Source organism: Oncorhynchus masou, chromosome 3 (genome assembly GCF_036934945.1).
Source record: "Oncorhynchus masou masou isolate Uvic2021 chromosome 3, UVic_Omas_1.1, whole genome shotgun sequence".
In the NCBI taxonomy this organism is placed as follows: Eukaryota; Metazoa; Chordata; class Actinopteri; order Salmoniformes; family Salmonidae; genus Oncorhynchus; species Oncorhynchus masou.
Window position 1 is genome coordinate 587,802 of NC_088214.1, and position 12,698 is coordinate 600,499.

The following is a 12,698-nucleotide window of genomic DNA, read 5'->3' on the forward strand; positions in this document are numbered from 1 at the left end:
TGGAGCAGCTCGAGGACACCTCTAGTGGAGTCATCTCTCTCCAGGCCTGGAGCACCTGGAGGACACCTCTAGTGGAGTCATCTCTCTCCAGGCCTGGAGCACCTGGAGGACACCTCTAGTGGAGTCATCTCTCTCCAGGCCTGGAGCACCTGGAGGACACCTCTAGTGGAGTCATCTCTCTCCAGGCCTGGAGCACCTCGAGGACACCTCTAGTGGAGTCATCTCTCTCCAGGCCTGGAGCACCTGGAGGACACCTCTAGTGGAGTCATCTCTCTCCAGGCCTGGAGCACCTGGAGGACACCTCTAGTGGAGTCATCTCTCCAGGCCTGGAGCAGCTCGAGGACACCTCTAGTGGAGTCATCTCTCTCCAGGCCTGGAGCACTCTGGAGGACACCTCTAGTGGAGTCATCTCTCTCCAGGCCTGGAGCAGCTCGAGGACACCTCTAGTGGAGTCATCTCTCTCCAGGCCTGGAGCAGCTCGAGGACACCTCTAGTGGAGTCATCTCTCTCCAGGCCTGGAGCACCTCGAGGACACCTCTAGTGGAGTCATCTCTCTCCAGGCCTGGAGCAGCTCGAGGACACCTAGTGGAACCCTATTCCAACGTAGTGCTTTAGTTTGGGACAGAGACCTATGTGGGAGCCCTATCAGGCCAAAGCAAGGACACTAAATAAGGAGTGACATTTATGAGCTGTTGTAATGTATTTATTTAGCATGGCAACATGCAGCAGAGTACCCTTATACTGAGCCCTCCGTGTGTGTGCTGGGGTAGAGAAGACAACACTGACTGTTGTAGCCTTTGGTCCTCAGGGACTTGAGAAAGGGTGCTGTGTATGTAGGATATTTTAACAAAGTAAAAGAACCAAAATGAAATAATCCTTCAGACTTTGAAAATGTGTGGTGTTTGCTGATATGTGTTGCTATTACAAAGAGACTGCTGGTGACTGATTCTGTACTGCTTTCTAGTGACAGGATGTGATGTCACTAATGGTCAGTCTGACCAGTGACAGGATGTGATGTCACTAAGGGTCAGTCTGACCAGTAACAGGATGTGATGTCACTAATGATCAGTCTGACCAGTGACAGGAGGTGATGTCACTAATGGTCAGTCTGACCAGTGACAGGAGGTGATGTCACTAATGGTCAGTCTGACCAGTGACAGGATGTGATGTCACTAATGGTCAGTCTGACCAGTGACAGGATGTAATGCTGACTGCCTAGTGGAACCATGTTATAGTGTGTCATTTCAGATAAAAAGCTGTTGTGATTGTGTGATTTAAACTGTGTAGTCTGTCTGAACTAGTATCCTGTGATAATATAGTGCACTAGCCCCCAGCACCCTGTCAAAGTAGGGCACTAGCCCCCAGCACCCTGTCAAAGTAGGGCACTAGCCCCCAGCACCCTGTCAAAGTAGGGCACTAGCCCCCAGCACCCTGTCAAAGAAGGGCACTAGCCCCCAGCACCCTGTCAAAGTAGGGCACTAGCCCCCAGCACCCTGTCAAAGTAGGGCACTAGCCCCCAGCACCCTGTCAAAGTAGGGCACTAGCCCCCAGCACCCTGTCAAAGTAGGGCACTAGCCCCCAGCACCCTGTCAAAGTAGGGCACTAGCCCCCAGCACCCTGTCAAAGTAGGGCACTAGCCCCCAGCACCCTGTCAAAGTAGGGCACTAGCCCCCAGCACCCTGTCAAAGTAGGGCACTAGCCCCCAGCACCCTGTCAAAGTAGGGCACTAGCCCCCAGCACCCTGTCAAAGTAGGGCACTAGCCCCCAGCACCCTGTCAAAGTAGGGCACTAGCCCCCAGCACCCTGTCAAAGTAGGGCACTAGCCCCCAGCACCCTGTCAAAGTAGGGCACTAGCCCCCAGCACCCTGTCAAAGTAGGGCACTAGGGCAGCCCCCAGCACCCTGTCAAAGTAGGGCACTAGCCCCCAGCACCCTGTCAAAGTAGGGCACTAGCCCCCAGCACCCTGTCAAAGTAGGGCACTAGCCCCCAGCACCCTGTCAAAGTAGGGCACTAGCCCCCAGCACCCTGTCAAAGTAGGGCACTAGCCCCCAGCACCCTGTCAAAGTAGGGCACTAGCCCCCAGCACCCCTAGGGTAGCCCCCAGCAAAGTAGGGCACTAGCCCCCAGCACCCTGTCAAAGTAGGGCACTAGCCCCCAGCACCCTGTCAAAGTAGGGCACTAGCCCCCAGCACCCTGTCAAAGTAGGGCACTAGCCCCCAGCACCCTGTCAAAGTAGGGCACTAGCCCCCAGCACCCTGTCAAAGTAGGGCACTAGCCCCCAGCACCCTGTCAAAGTAGGGCACTAGCCCCCAGCACCCTGTCAAAGTAGGGCACTAGCCCCCAGCACCCTGTCAAAGTAGGGCACTAGCCCCCAGCACCCTGTCAAAGTAGGGCACTAGCCCCAGCACCCTGTCAAAGTAGGGCACTAGCCCCCAGCACCCTGTCAAAGTAGGGCACTAGCCCCCAGCACCCTGTCAAAGTAGGGCACTAGCCCCCAGCACCCTGTCAAAGTAGGGCACTAGCCCCCAGCACCCTGTCAAAGTAGGGCACTAGCCCCCAGCACCCTGTCAAAGTAGTGCACTAGCCCCCAGCACCCTGGTCAAAAGTAGGGCACTAGCCCCCAGCACTTTTTAGCTGCATTTACACAGCTGAATTCTGATCTTTTCCCCAATTTTTGACAAAATAGCTAATCTAGTTGATCAAAAGACGCATTTAGTGGGAAGAATATTAGAATTGTGTTGGCTGTGTAAACGCAGCCATATTGAATATGGTGTTTCAGATGCAGTCCAGTGTAGTCTATCCATTCTGTCAGCAGGTTAACAAATCCAACATCTGTCTTCACTTTCACTCCTTATACAGAGATTCAGGGAGTATTCAGGCCCCTTCCCCCTTTTCCACATGTTGTTACGTTACAGACTTATTCTAAAATAATTAAATCATTTCATCAATCTACACACACTACCCCATAATGACAACGCGAAAACAGGTTTTTAGAAATGTTTGCTAATTTATAAATAAAATAAAATAAGAGACAGAAATACCATATTTACATAAGTATTCAGACCCTTTGCTATGGGACCCCAAATTGAGCTCAGGTGCATCCTGTTTCCATTGATCATCCTTGAGATGTTTCTACAACTTGATTGGACATGATTTGGAAACCAAGCCATGAGGTCGAAGGAATTGTCCGTAGAACTCCGAGACAGGATAGTATTGAGGCATAGATCTGGGAATAGGTACCAAAATAATTATTCAGCATTGAACACAGTGGCCTACTTTATTCTAAATGGAGTTTGGAGCCACCAAGACTTCCTAGAGCTGTCTGCCCAGCCATCGGGGGAGAAGGGGGTGACCAAGAACCGGATGGTCATTCTGTGGAGATGGGAGAACCTTCCAGAAGGACAACTATCTCTGCAGCACTCCACCAATCAGGCCTTTATGGTAGAGTGGCCAGATGGAAGCAACTCCTCAGTAAAAGGCACATGACAGCCCACTTGGAGTTAAAGGACTAAAGGACGCTCAGACCAGGAGAAGCAAGCTCTCTGGTCTGATGAAACCAAGATTGAACTCTTTGGCCTGAGTGCCAAGCGTCACGTCTGGAAGAAACCTGGCACCATCCCTACGGTAAAGCATGGTGGTGGCAGCATCATGCTGTGGGGATGTTTTTCAGCTTCCAGGGACTGGGAGACTAGTCAGGATTGAGGGAAAGATGAACGGAGCAAAATACAGAGAGATCCTTAATGACAATCTGCTCCAGAGCACTCAGGACCTCAGACTGGGGCAAATGTTCACCTTCCAACAGGACCACGACCCTAAGCACACAACCACGACAACGCAGGAGTGGCTTCAGGACAAGTCTCTGAATGTCCTTGACTGGCCCAGCCAGAGCCCAGACTTGAACCCGATCGAACATCTCTGGAGAGACCTGAAAATATCTGTGCAGCGACGCTCCCCATCCAACCTGACAGAGCTTGAGAGGATCTGCAGAGAAGAATTGGAGAAACTCCCCAAATACATGTGTGCCAAGCTTGTAGCGTCATACCCAAGAAGACTTGAGGCTGTAATCGCTGCCAAAGATGCTTCAACAAAGTACTGAGTAAAGTGTCTGAACTACTTATGTAAATGTGATTTTTCAGTTTTGTATTTTTAATAAATGTACAAACATTTCTAAAAAACTGTTTTTGCTTTGTCCTTATGGGGTATTGTGATGTCATTATGGGGTATTGTGTGTAGATTGATGAGGGGTGACAATTAAATCCATTTTAGTATAAGGTAACGTAACATTTATGGGAAAAAGTCATGGGGTCTGAATACTTTATGCATCACATTAAATGTGAGTCATTTAGCAGACTCTCTCTCTTATCCAGAGCCACTACAGTAGTGAGTCATTTAGCAGACTCTCTTATCCAGACACTACATTAGTGAGTCATTTAGCAGACTCTCTCTCTTATCCAGAGACACTACAGTAGTGAGTCATTTAGCAGACTCTCTCTTATCCAGAGCCACTACAGTAGTGAGTATCCTGATCCAGAGCCACTACAGTAGTGAGTCATTTAACAGACTCTCTGATCCAGAGACACTACAGTAGTGAGTCATTTAGCAGACTCTCTTATCCAGACACTACATTAGTGAGTCATTTAGCAGACTCTCTTATCCAGAGACACTATAGTAGTGAGTCATTTAAAAGACTCTCTTATCCAGAGCCCAGTAGTGAGTCATTTACACTACAGTAGTAGTGAGTCATTTAGCAGGCTCTCTGATCCAGAGACACTATAGTAGTGAGTCATTTAGCAGACTCTCTCTCTTATCCAGACACTACAGTAGTGAGTCATTTAGCAGACTCTCTTATCCAGAGCAACTACAGTAGTGAGTCATTTAGCAGACTCTCTGATTCAGAGCCACAACAGTAGTGAGTCATTTAGCAGACTCACTGATCCAGAGCCACTACAGTAGTGAGTCATTTAGACTCTCTTATCCAGAGCCACAGCATTTAGCAGATTCTGAGCAGACTCTCTTATCCAGTAGTGACACTTATCCAGAGTAGTAGGGTCATTTAGCAGACTATCTTATCCAGAGACACTATAGTAGTGACTCATTTAGCAGACTCTGATCCAGACACTACAGTAGTGAGTCATTTAGCAGACTCTTGATCCAGAGACACTACAGTAGTGAGTCATTTCCAGAGCCACAGACTCTCTTATCCAGAGCCAACTCTCTGATACAGTAGTGAGTCATTTAGCAGACTCTCTTATCCAGACACTACAGTAGTGAGTCATTTAGCAGACTCTCTTATCCAGAGACACTATAGTAGTGAGTCATTTAGCAGACTCTCTCTTATCCAGAGCAACTACAGTAGTGAGTCATTTAGCAGTCTCTCTTATCCAGAGCCACTACAGTAGTGAGTCATTTAGCAGACTCTCTTATCCAGAGCCACTATAGTAGTGAGTCATTTAGCAGACTCTGATCCAGAGCCACTACAGTAGGGAGTCATTTAGCAGACTCTCTGATCCAGAGCCACTACAGTAGTGAGTCATTTAGCAGACTCTCTGATCCAGAGCCACTACAGTAGTGAGTCATTTAGCAGACTCTGATCCAGAGACACTACAGTAGTGAGTCATACTGGTCCTCCATGGGAATCAAATCCACAACCCTGGTGTTGCAAGTGCCATGCTCTGCCAACTGAGCCACACGGGACACAAATTCTATGTAATAGAATATTCACAGGCTGATTTAAAGGAATGTTCACCAACTCATTGAAAATGGCTATCAAACAACAATGGAATATCTCATCTTTAAAACTGTAGTATTTAGTTCATTTTTGCCATCAGATCAAATAATTTACCTCAACTGACTCGATGCTCTGCCATTTGTTTAGGTCAAACACAAATTATCTTTAAAAAGTAATCATTGGTGATTAAGTTATTCTGTCCCTGACCATCATGATCTTAAAGTGACGTTCTCTAACCTTAAGTTATTTAATTCAATATGTCACCTCATCATTTTGTAGCCATTACTTTAATGGCTGTCTGACAAATGTATTGGTGATTAGGAAACCAGTCTTTTTTGAAATTGGTCCGTTGCTGATGCCGTCAAGCAGACGCCAACCATATTTCAGTCGGCCCTATACTATAATAGAAATGTCTCCATAAATAGTGGAACTAGACACCATCTATAAAGGCTGGGAACCTATAAGGCTTTAATAGTTCATCTATGTACGTTGACGCTCCCATCATCGTGGGGGATGACAGGATGCAAGACAGATTTTATATATAACAATATGGCATAACTTTATGTCATAATAACTACAAATCAGTGATCGATTCCTTAAGGGATATTATAGATGAGATTAAGGAAACGAATACAGAGCAAACCCAATGAATAGTGTTTATGGCACAATTTGGGAATCATTTTCCTAGTATTTTCCAAACATTGTATATTTTTGTAAACCTGGTTAAATTGTTTGTGTTATCTGGACAACAAATAGTTTTTGAGTTATCATTGAGTTGTACCGCAAACCCCTGAGGTGCAAATTGTTGAAAATGCCAGTGAAGACACATACCTGCTGGTCCCGCGGCCTTGTGAATGTTAACCTATTTAAAGGTCTTACTCAGATCAGCTACGGAGAATGTGTTGCTTGCCTCAAAGCACATTTAGCTTGTCTGGTAGGATCGTGTCACTGGGCAGTTCACCTCTGTTTCCCTTTGTAATCCGTGATAGTTTGTTGTGCAGGTCCTCTTTGTCGATGAATTTGTCATTGTTCTGGTTGGTCATATTAACGGCTTCTTTCAAATTCTGGATCTGTGATTTTCAAAGGTTTCTGGATCTGTGATTGGAGGGGGTTCGAACATAAGGGGGTTCTGAACAGGTTGCCCTCTGGAGGGGGTTCTGAACATGTTGGAGGTTGTCATGTTGGAGGTTGCCCTCTGGAGGGGTTCTGAACATGTTGGAGGTTGCCCTCTGGATGGGGGTTCTGAACATGTTGGAGGTTGCCCTCTGGAGGGGGTTCTGAACATGTTGGAGGTTGCAATCTGGTCTGGGTTCTGAATATGTTGGAGGTTGCCCTCTGGAGGGGGTTCTGAACATGTTGGAGGTTGCCCTCTGGAGGGGTTCTGAACATGTCATGATGTTGGAGGTTGCCCTCTGGAGAGAAACCACAGGGTTCTGAACATGTTGGAGGTTGCCCTCTGGATGTTGGCAGGGTGGGGGTTCTGGGTCAGAGAAACCACAGGGTGGTCATGATGTTGGGAGGCTGTACCTTGAAACCACCTCTGGTCTGGGAGGATGTTCTGAACATGTTGGAGGTTGAAACCCCATGATGTTCTGGTCTGGGTTCTGAACATGTTGGAGGTTGCCCTCTGGAGAAACCACAGGGTTCTGAACATGTTGGATGATGTTGCCCTCTGGAGGGTGGGGGTTCTGAAACCAAGGGTGGTCATGATGTTGGAGGCTGTACCTTGAAACCCAGGGTGGTCTCTGGAGGGTGGGGGTTCTCAGAGAAACCAACATGTTGGAGATGTTGGGTCAGAGAAACCACAGGGTGGTCTGGAGGGTGGGAGGCTGTTCTGAAGGGTGGTCATGATGTTTGGAGGTTGCCACAGGGTGGTCATGATGTCTGGGAGGTTCTGAACATGTTGGTGGTTGCCCTCATGATGTTGGAGGGTGGGGGTTCTGAACATGATGTTGGAGGGTTGTCAGAGAAACCCTCTGGAGGGTGGGGGTTCTCAGAGAAACCAAGGGTGGTCATGATGTTGGAGGTTGCCCTCTGGAGGGGTTCTGATGTTGGCATGGGTACCTGGAGGTTGCCCTCTGGAGGGGTTCTGGGTCAGAGAACATGTTGAACATGTTGGATGATGTTGGCAGGGTGCCCTCTGGAGAAACCACAGGGTTCATGATGTTGGAACATCAGAGAAACCACAGGGTGATTGGAGGGTGGGAGGCTGTACCTGGGTCAGAGAAACCACAGGGTGGTCATGATGTTGTACCTGGGTCAGAGAAACCCAGGGTGGTCTGGAGGGTGGGGTGTCTGGGTCAGAGAAACCACAGGGTGGTCATGATGTTTGGAGGCTGTTGCCCTCTGGTCTGGGGTTCTCAGAGAACATGATGTTGGCAGGGTGGAGCTGTTGCCCTCTGATGTTGGGGTTCTGAAACCAACATGATGTTGGCAGGGTGGGAGGCTGTTGCCCAGGGTGGTCATGATGTTCAGGGTGGGAGGTTCTGAACATGTTGGAGGCTGTTGAAACCCAGGGTGGTCATGATGTTGGAGGGTGGGAGGGTTCTGGGTCAGAGAAAACATGTCATGATGTTGGCAGGGTGGGAGGGTACCTTGTCAGAGAAACCACAGGGTGGTCATGATGTTGGCAGGGTGGGAGGAACCTGGGTCAGAGAAACCACAGGGTGGTCTGGAGGGTGGGACATGTTGAACATGTTGGAGGCTGTACCTGCCCACAGGGTGGTCATGATGTTGGAGGGTGGGAGGGTTCTGAACATGTTTGGAGGCTGTACCTGGGTCAGAGAAACCCAGGGTGGTCATGATGTTGGCAGGGTGGGAGGTTCTGGGTCAGAGAAACCAACATGTTGGAGGCTGTACCTTCAGAGAAACCACCTCTGATGTTCTGGGAGGTTCTGAACATGATGTGGCAGGGTGGGAGCTGTTGAAACCACAGGGTGGTCATGATGTTGGAGGGTGGGAGGTTCTCAGAGAAACCAACATGATTGGCAGGGTTGTACCTGGGTCCTCTGGATGTTGGGGGTTCTGGGTCAGAGAAACCAAGGGTGGTCATGATTGGAGGGTTGCCCTCTGGTCATGATGTTCTGGGAGGTTCTGAACATGTTGGAGGTTGCCCAGGGTGGTCTGGAGGGTGGGGGTTCTGAAACCAAGGGTGGTCATGATGTTTGGAGGGTTGGGTCAGAGAAACCCTCTGGAGGGTGGGGGTTCTGAACATGATGTTGGAGGTTGCAGAGAAACCCAGGGTGGTCATGATGTTGGAGGGTGGGGGGTTCTGAAACCAACATGATGTTGGCAGGGTGGGAGGCTGTTGCCACCTCAGGGTGGTCATGATGATGACCTGGGTCAGAAACCACAGGGTGGTCATGATGTTGGCAGGGTGGGAGGCTGTACCTGGGTCAGAGAAACCACAGGGTGGTCATGATGTTGGCAGGGTGGGAGGCTGTACCTGGGTCAGAGAAACCACAGGGTGGTCATGATGTTGGCAGGGTGGGAGGCTGTACCTGGGTCAGAGAAACCACAGGGTGGTCATGATGTTGGCAGGGTGGGAGGCTGTACCTGGGTCAGAGAAACCACAGGGTGGTCATGATGTTGGCAGGGTGGGAGGCTGTACCTGGGTCAGAGAAACCACAGGGTGGTCATGATGTTGGCAGGGTGGGAGGCTGTACCTGGGTCAGAGAAACCACAGGGTGGTCATGATGTTGGCAGGGTGGGAGGTCATGATGTTGGCAGGGTGGGAGGCTGTACCTGGGTCAGAGAAACCACAGGGTGGTCATGATGTTGGCAGGGTGGGGGAGGGTCAGAGAAACCACAGGGTGGTCATGATGTTGGCAGGGTGGGAGGCTGTACCTGGGTCAGAGAAACCACAGGGTGGGATGTTGGCAGGGTGGGAGGCTGTACCTGGGTCAGAGAAACCACAGGGTGGTCATGATGTTGGCAGGGTGGGAGGGTGGGAGGAAACCACAGGGTGGTCATGATGTTGGCTGGGAGGCTGTACCTGGGTCAGAGAAACCACTGGGTGGTCATGATGTTGGCACAGGGTGGGGTGGCAGGGGGAGGCTGTACCTGGGTCAGAGAAACCACAGGGTGGTGGTCATGATGTTGGCAGGGTGGGAGCTGTACCTGTACCTGAGTCAGAGAAACCACAGGGTGGTCATGATGTTGGCAGGGTGGGAGGCTGTACCTGAGTCAGAGAAACCACAGGGTGGTCATGATGTTGGCAGGGTGGGAGGCTGTACCTGGGTCAGAGAAACCACAGGGTGGTCATGATGTTGGCAGGGTGGGAGGCTGTACCTGAAACCAGTCAGAGAAACCACAGGGTGGTCATGATGTTGGCAGGGTGGGAGGCTGTACCTGGGTCAGAGAAACCACAGGGTGGTCATGATGTTGGCAGGGTGGGAGGCTGTACCTGGGTCAGAGAAACCACAGGGTTATCAGGGTGGGATTCCGTGCATGAAGATGATTTAGAGAAACCACCTAGTAGGCTACCTGGGCAGAGAAACACAAGTCTTCTAATAAAGACAGAGACGATCAATCAGTCAAGTAGATCTGAAATCAGAAAACAAATCAAGCAAAACACTTCAAAATAAAAGTCTTCCATTTACTTATTTGATTTATTTGACCTTTTATTTAAGCAGGGAGTCACCATTGAGAACGAGATCTCTTTCACAAGGGAGTCTTGTATTGAACACTTGAACATAACAAATTGGAGTGTATTTTGGCTGTTTCAAGATGGAGTATATTTTGGCTATTTCTACTGGTTATTTGTAAATAGGTTTTCTTCCAAGGTAGGTCAATTAAATAAATGCAATCAGTACATGTTCAAAAACATAATTATTTTAAGGGGACATCGAAATGTGTATTAAACAATAATGTTAAATATAAATGAGTTGAAAGGGAATTCATGATTTGAATTTGAAAGATTCTGCATTAAATTATATCTGGAGTAACAGTTTCATTTCGGTTCCACTAGATGTCACTGTCCCCCATGCTGCGCCCAGTCAGGGGTCTGAGGGTTCAGAAACAAAAGGTTTTACGCTCTTGAAACGCATCTGTGCATTGGTAGCTGTGCTGTGCATTGTTATAAACAGTTATTACACTGGCATAGACTTTTCACTGCTATTGACCGTTATAAACACGTATTCAATTATACATTGCAGCCCTGAAAGGGATCCTGAGTGGTGCAGAGGCGTCACTACAGACCCGGGTTCAATCCCGGGCTGTATCACAACCGGCCGTGATCGGGAGTCCCATAGTGCGGCGCACATTTGGCCCAGCGTCGTCTGGGTTTGGCCGGTGTAGGCCGTCATTGTAAAATAAGAATTTGTTCTTAACTGACTTGCCTAGTTAACTAAAGGTTCAATCAGTCAACTATTATAGACTGTGGATCTTACACCATCAGGGTTGTGGGTTTGATTCACGGGGCCGCCCATACGGAAAATGGATGCACGAATGACTAAATCGCTTTGGATAAAAGCTTCTGCTAAATGGCATTTATTATTATTATTATTACATTGTTAAAACAACAGACAATGTGAAGGTATTTTGCGTTTTCAAATGAAGATTTTTGTCAATTAGGAAATCTGCACGTTTCTGTTCCATTATTACCTGATTCAAAGGCTGTGGATAGAAATAAATAAGGAAAGGGTTCAGTGGCTGCAGTTTAAAATGAGGGAGGACGCCGTTTAAAATGAGGGTGGACACAGTTGAAAATGTGGGAGGCCACAGTTTAAAATGAGGGAGGCCACAGTTTAAAATGAAGGAGGACACAGTTGAAAATGAGGGAGGCCACAGTTTAAAATGAGGGAGGACCACAGTTTAAAATGAGGGAGGCCACAGTTTAAAATGAGAGAGGCCACAGTTTAAAATGAGGGAGGCCACAGTTTAAAATGAAGTTGGACACAGTTTAAAATGAGGGAGGCCACAGTTTAAAATGAGGGAGGGCGCAGTTTAAAATGAAGTTGGACACAGTTTAAAATGAGAGAGGCCACAGTTTAAAATGAGGGAGGCCACAGTTTAAAATGAAGTTGGACACAGTTTAAAATGAGAGGCCACAGTTTAAAATGAAGTTGGACACAGGAGAGAGGACACAGTTTAAAATGAGGAGGACACAGTTTAAAATGAGGAGGCCACAGTTTAAAACGCAGTTTAAAATGAGGGGGTTTGGAGGCCACAGTTTAAAATAAAATGAAGTTGGACACAGGAGGAGGCCACAGTTTAAAATGAGGGAGGGGCGCAGTTTAAAATGAGTTTGGAGGGAGGACGCAGTTTAAAATGAGGGTGGACGCAGTTTAAAATGAGGGAGGACGCAGTTTTGATGGAGCACGCTGTTTAAAATGAGGGAGGACGCAGTTTAAAATGAGGGTGGACACAGTTTTAAAATGAGGGTGGACACAGTTTAAAATGAGGGAGGACGCAGTTTAAAATGAGGGTGGACACAGTTTTGAGGGAGGACGCAGTTTAAAATGAGGGTGGACACAGTTTAAAATGAGGGAGACCAAGTTTAAAATGAGGGTGGACACAGTTTAAAATGAGGGTGGACACAGTTTAAAATGAGGGAGGACGCAGTTTAAAATGAGGGTGGACACAGTTTAAAATGAGGGAGACCACAGTTTAAAATGAGGGTGGTCACAGTTTAAAATGAGGGAGGACAGTTTTTTTGATGAGCATAGCCTTATTTCTATTACAGCATGTTGGTGACTGCCTTATTTCATTACAGCATGTTGGTGAATCCATTCAGCATGTTGGTGACTGTCAGTTCATGTTGGTGACTGTCATTCATAATCCATTCACCCAGTTCAATGTAACATCGATAGGTTTAGGCTACTACATGACACTCACATTTTCCCTGTACCTATCATGAGGTTTTAGTAATCAAGGTGACAGACAGTGACACATTCAATACCGCCTTTCACACTCTTGCCTGCATCTACCTGATCTAGGGTGTAATCATTAGTCCAACAGTTGAAAATGA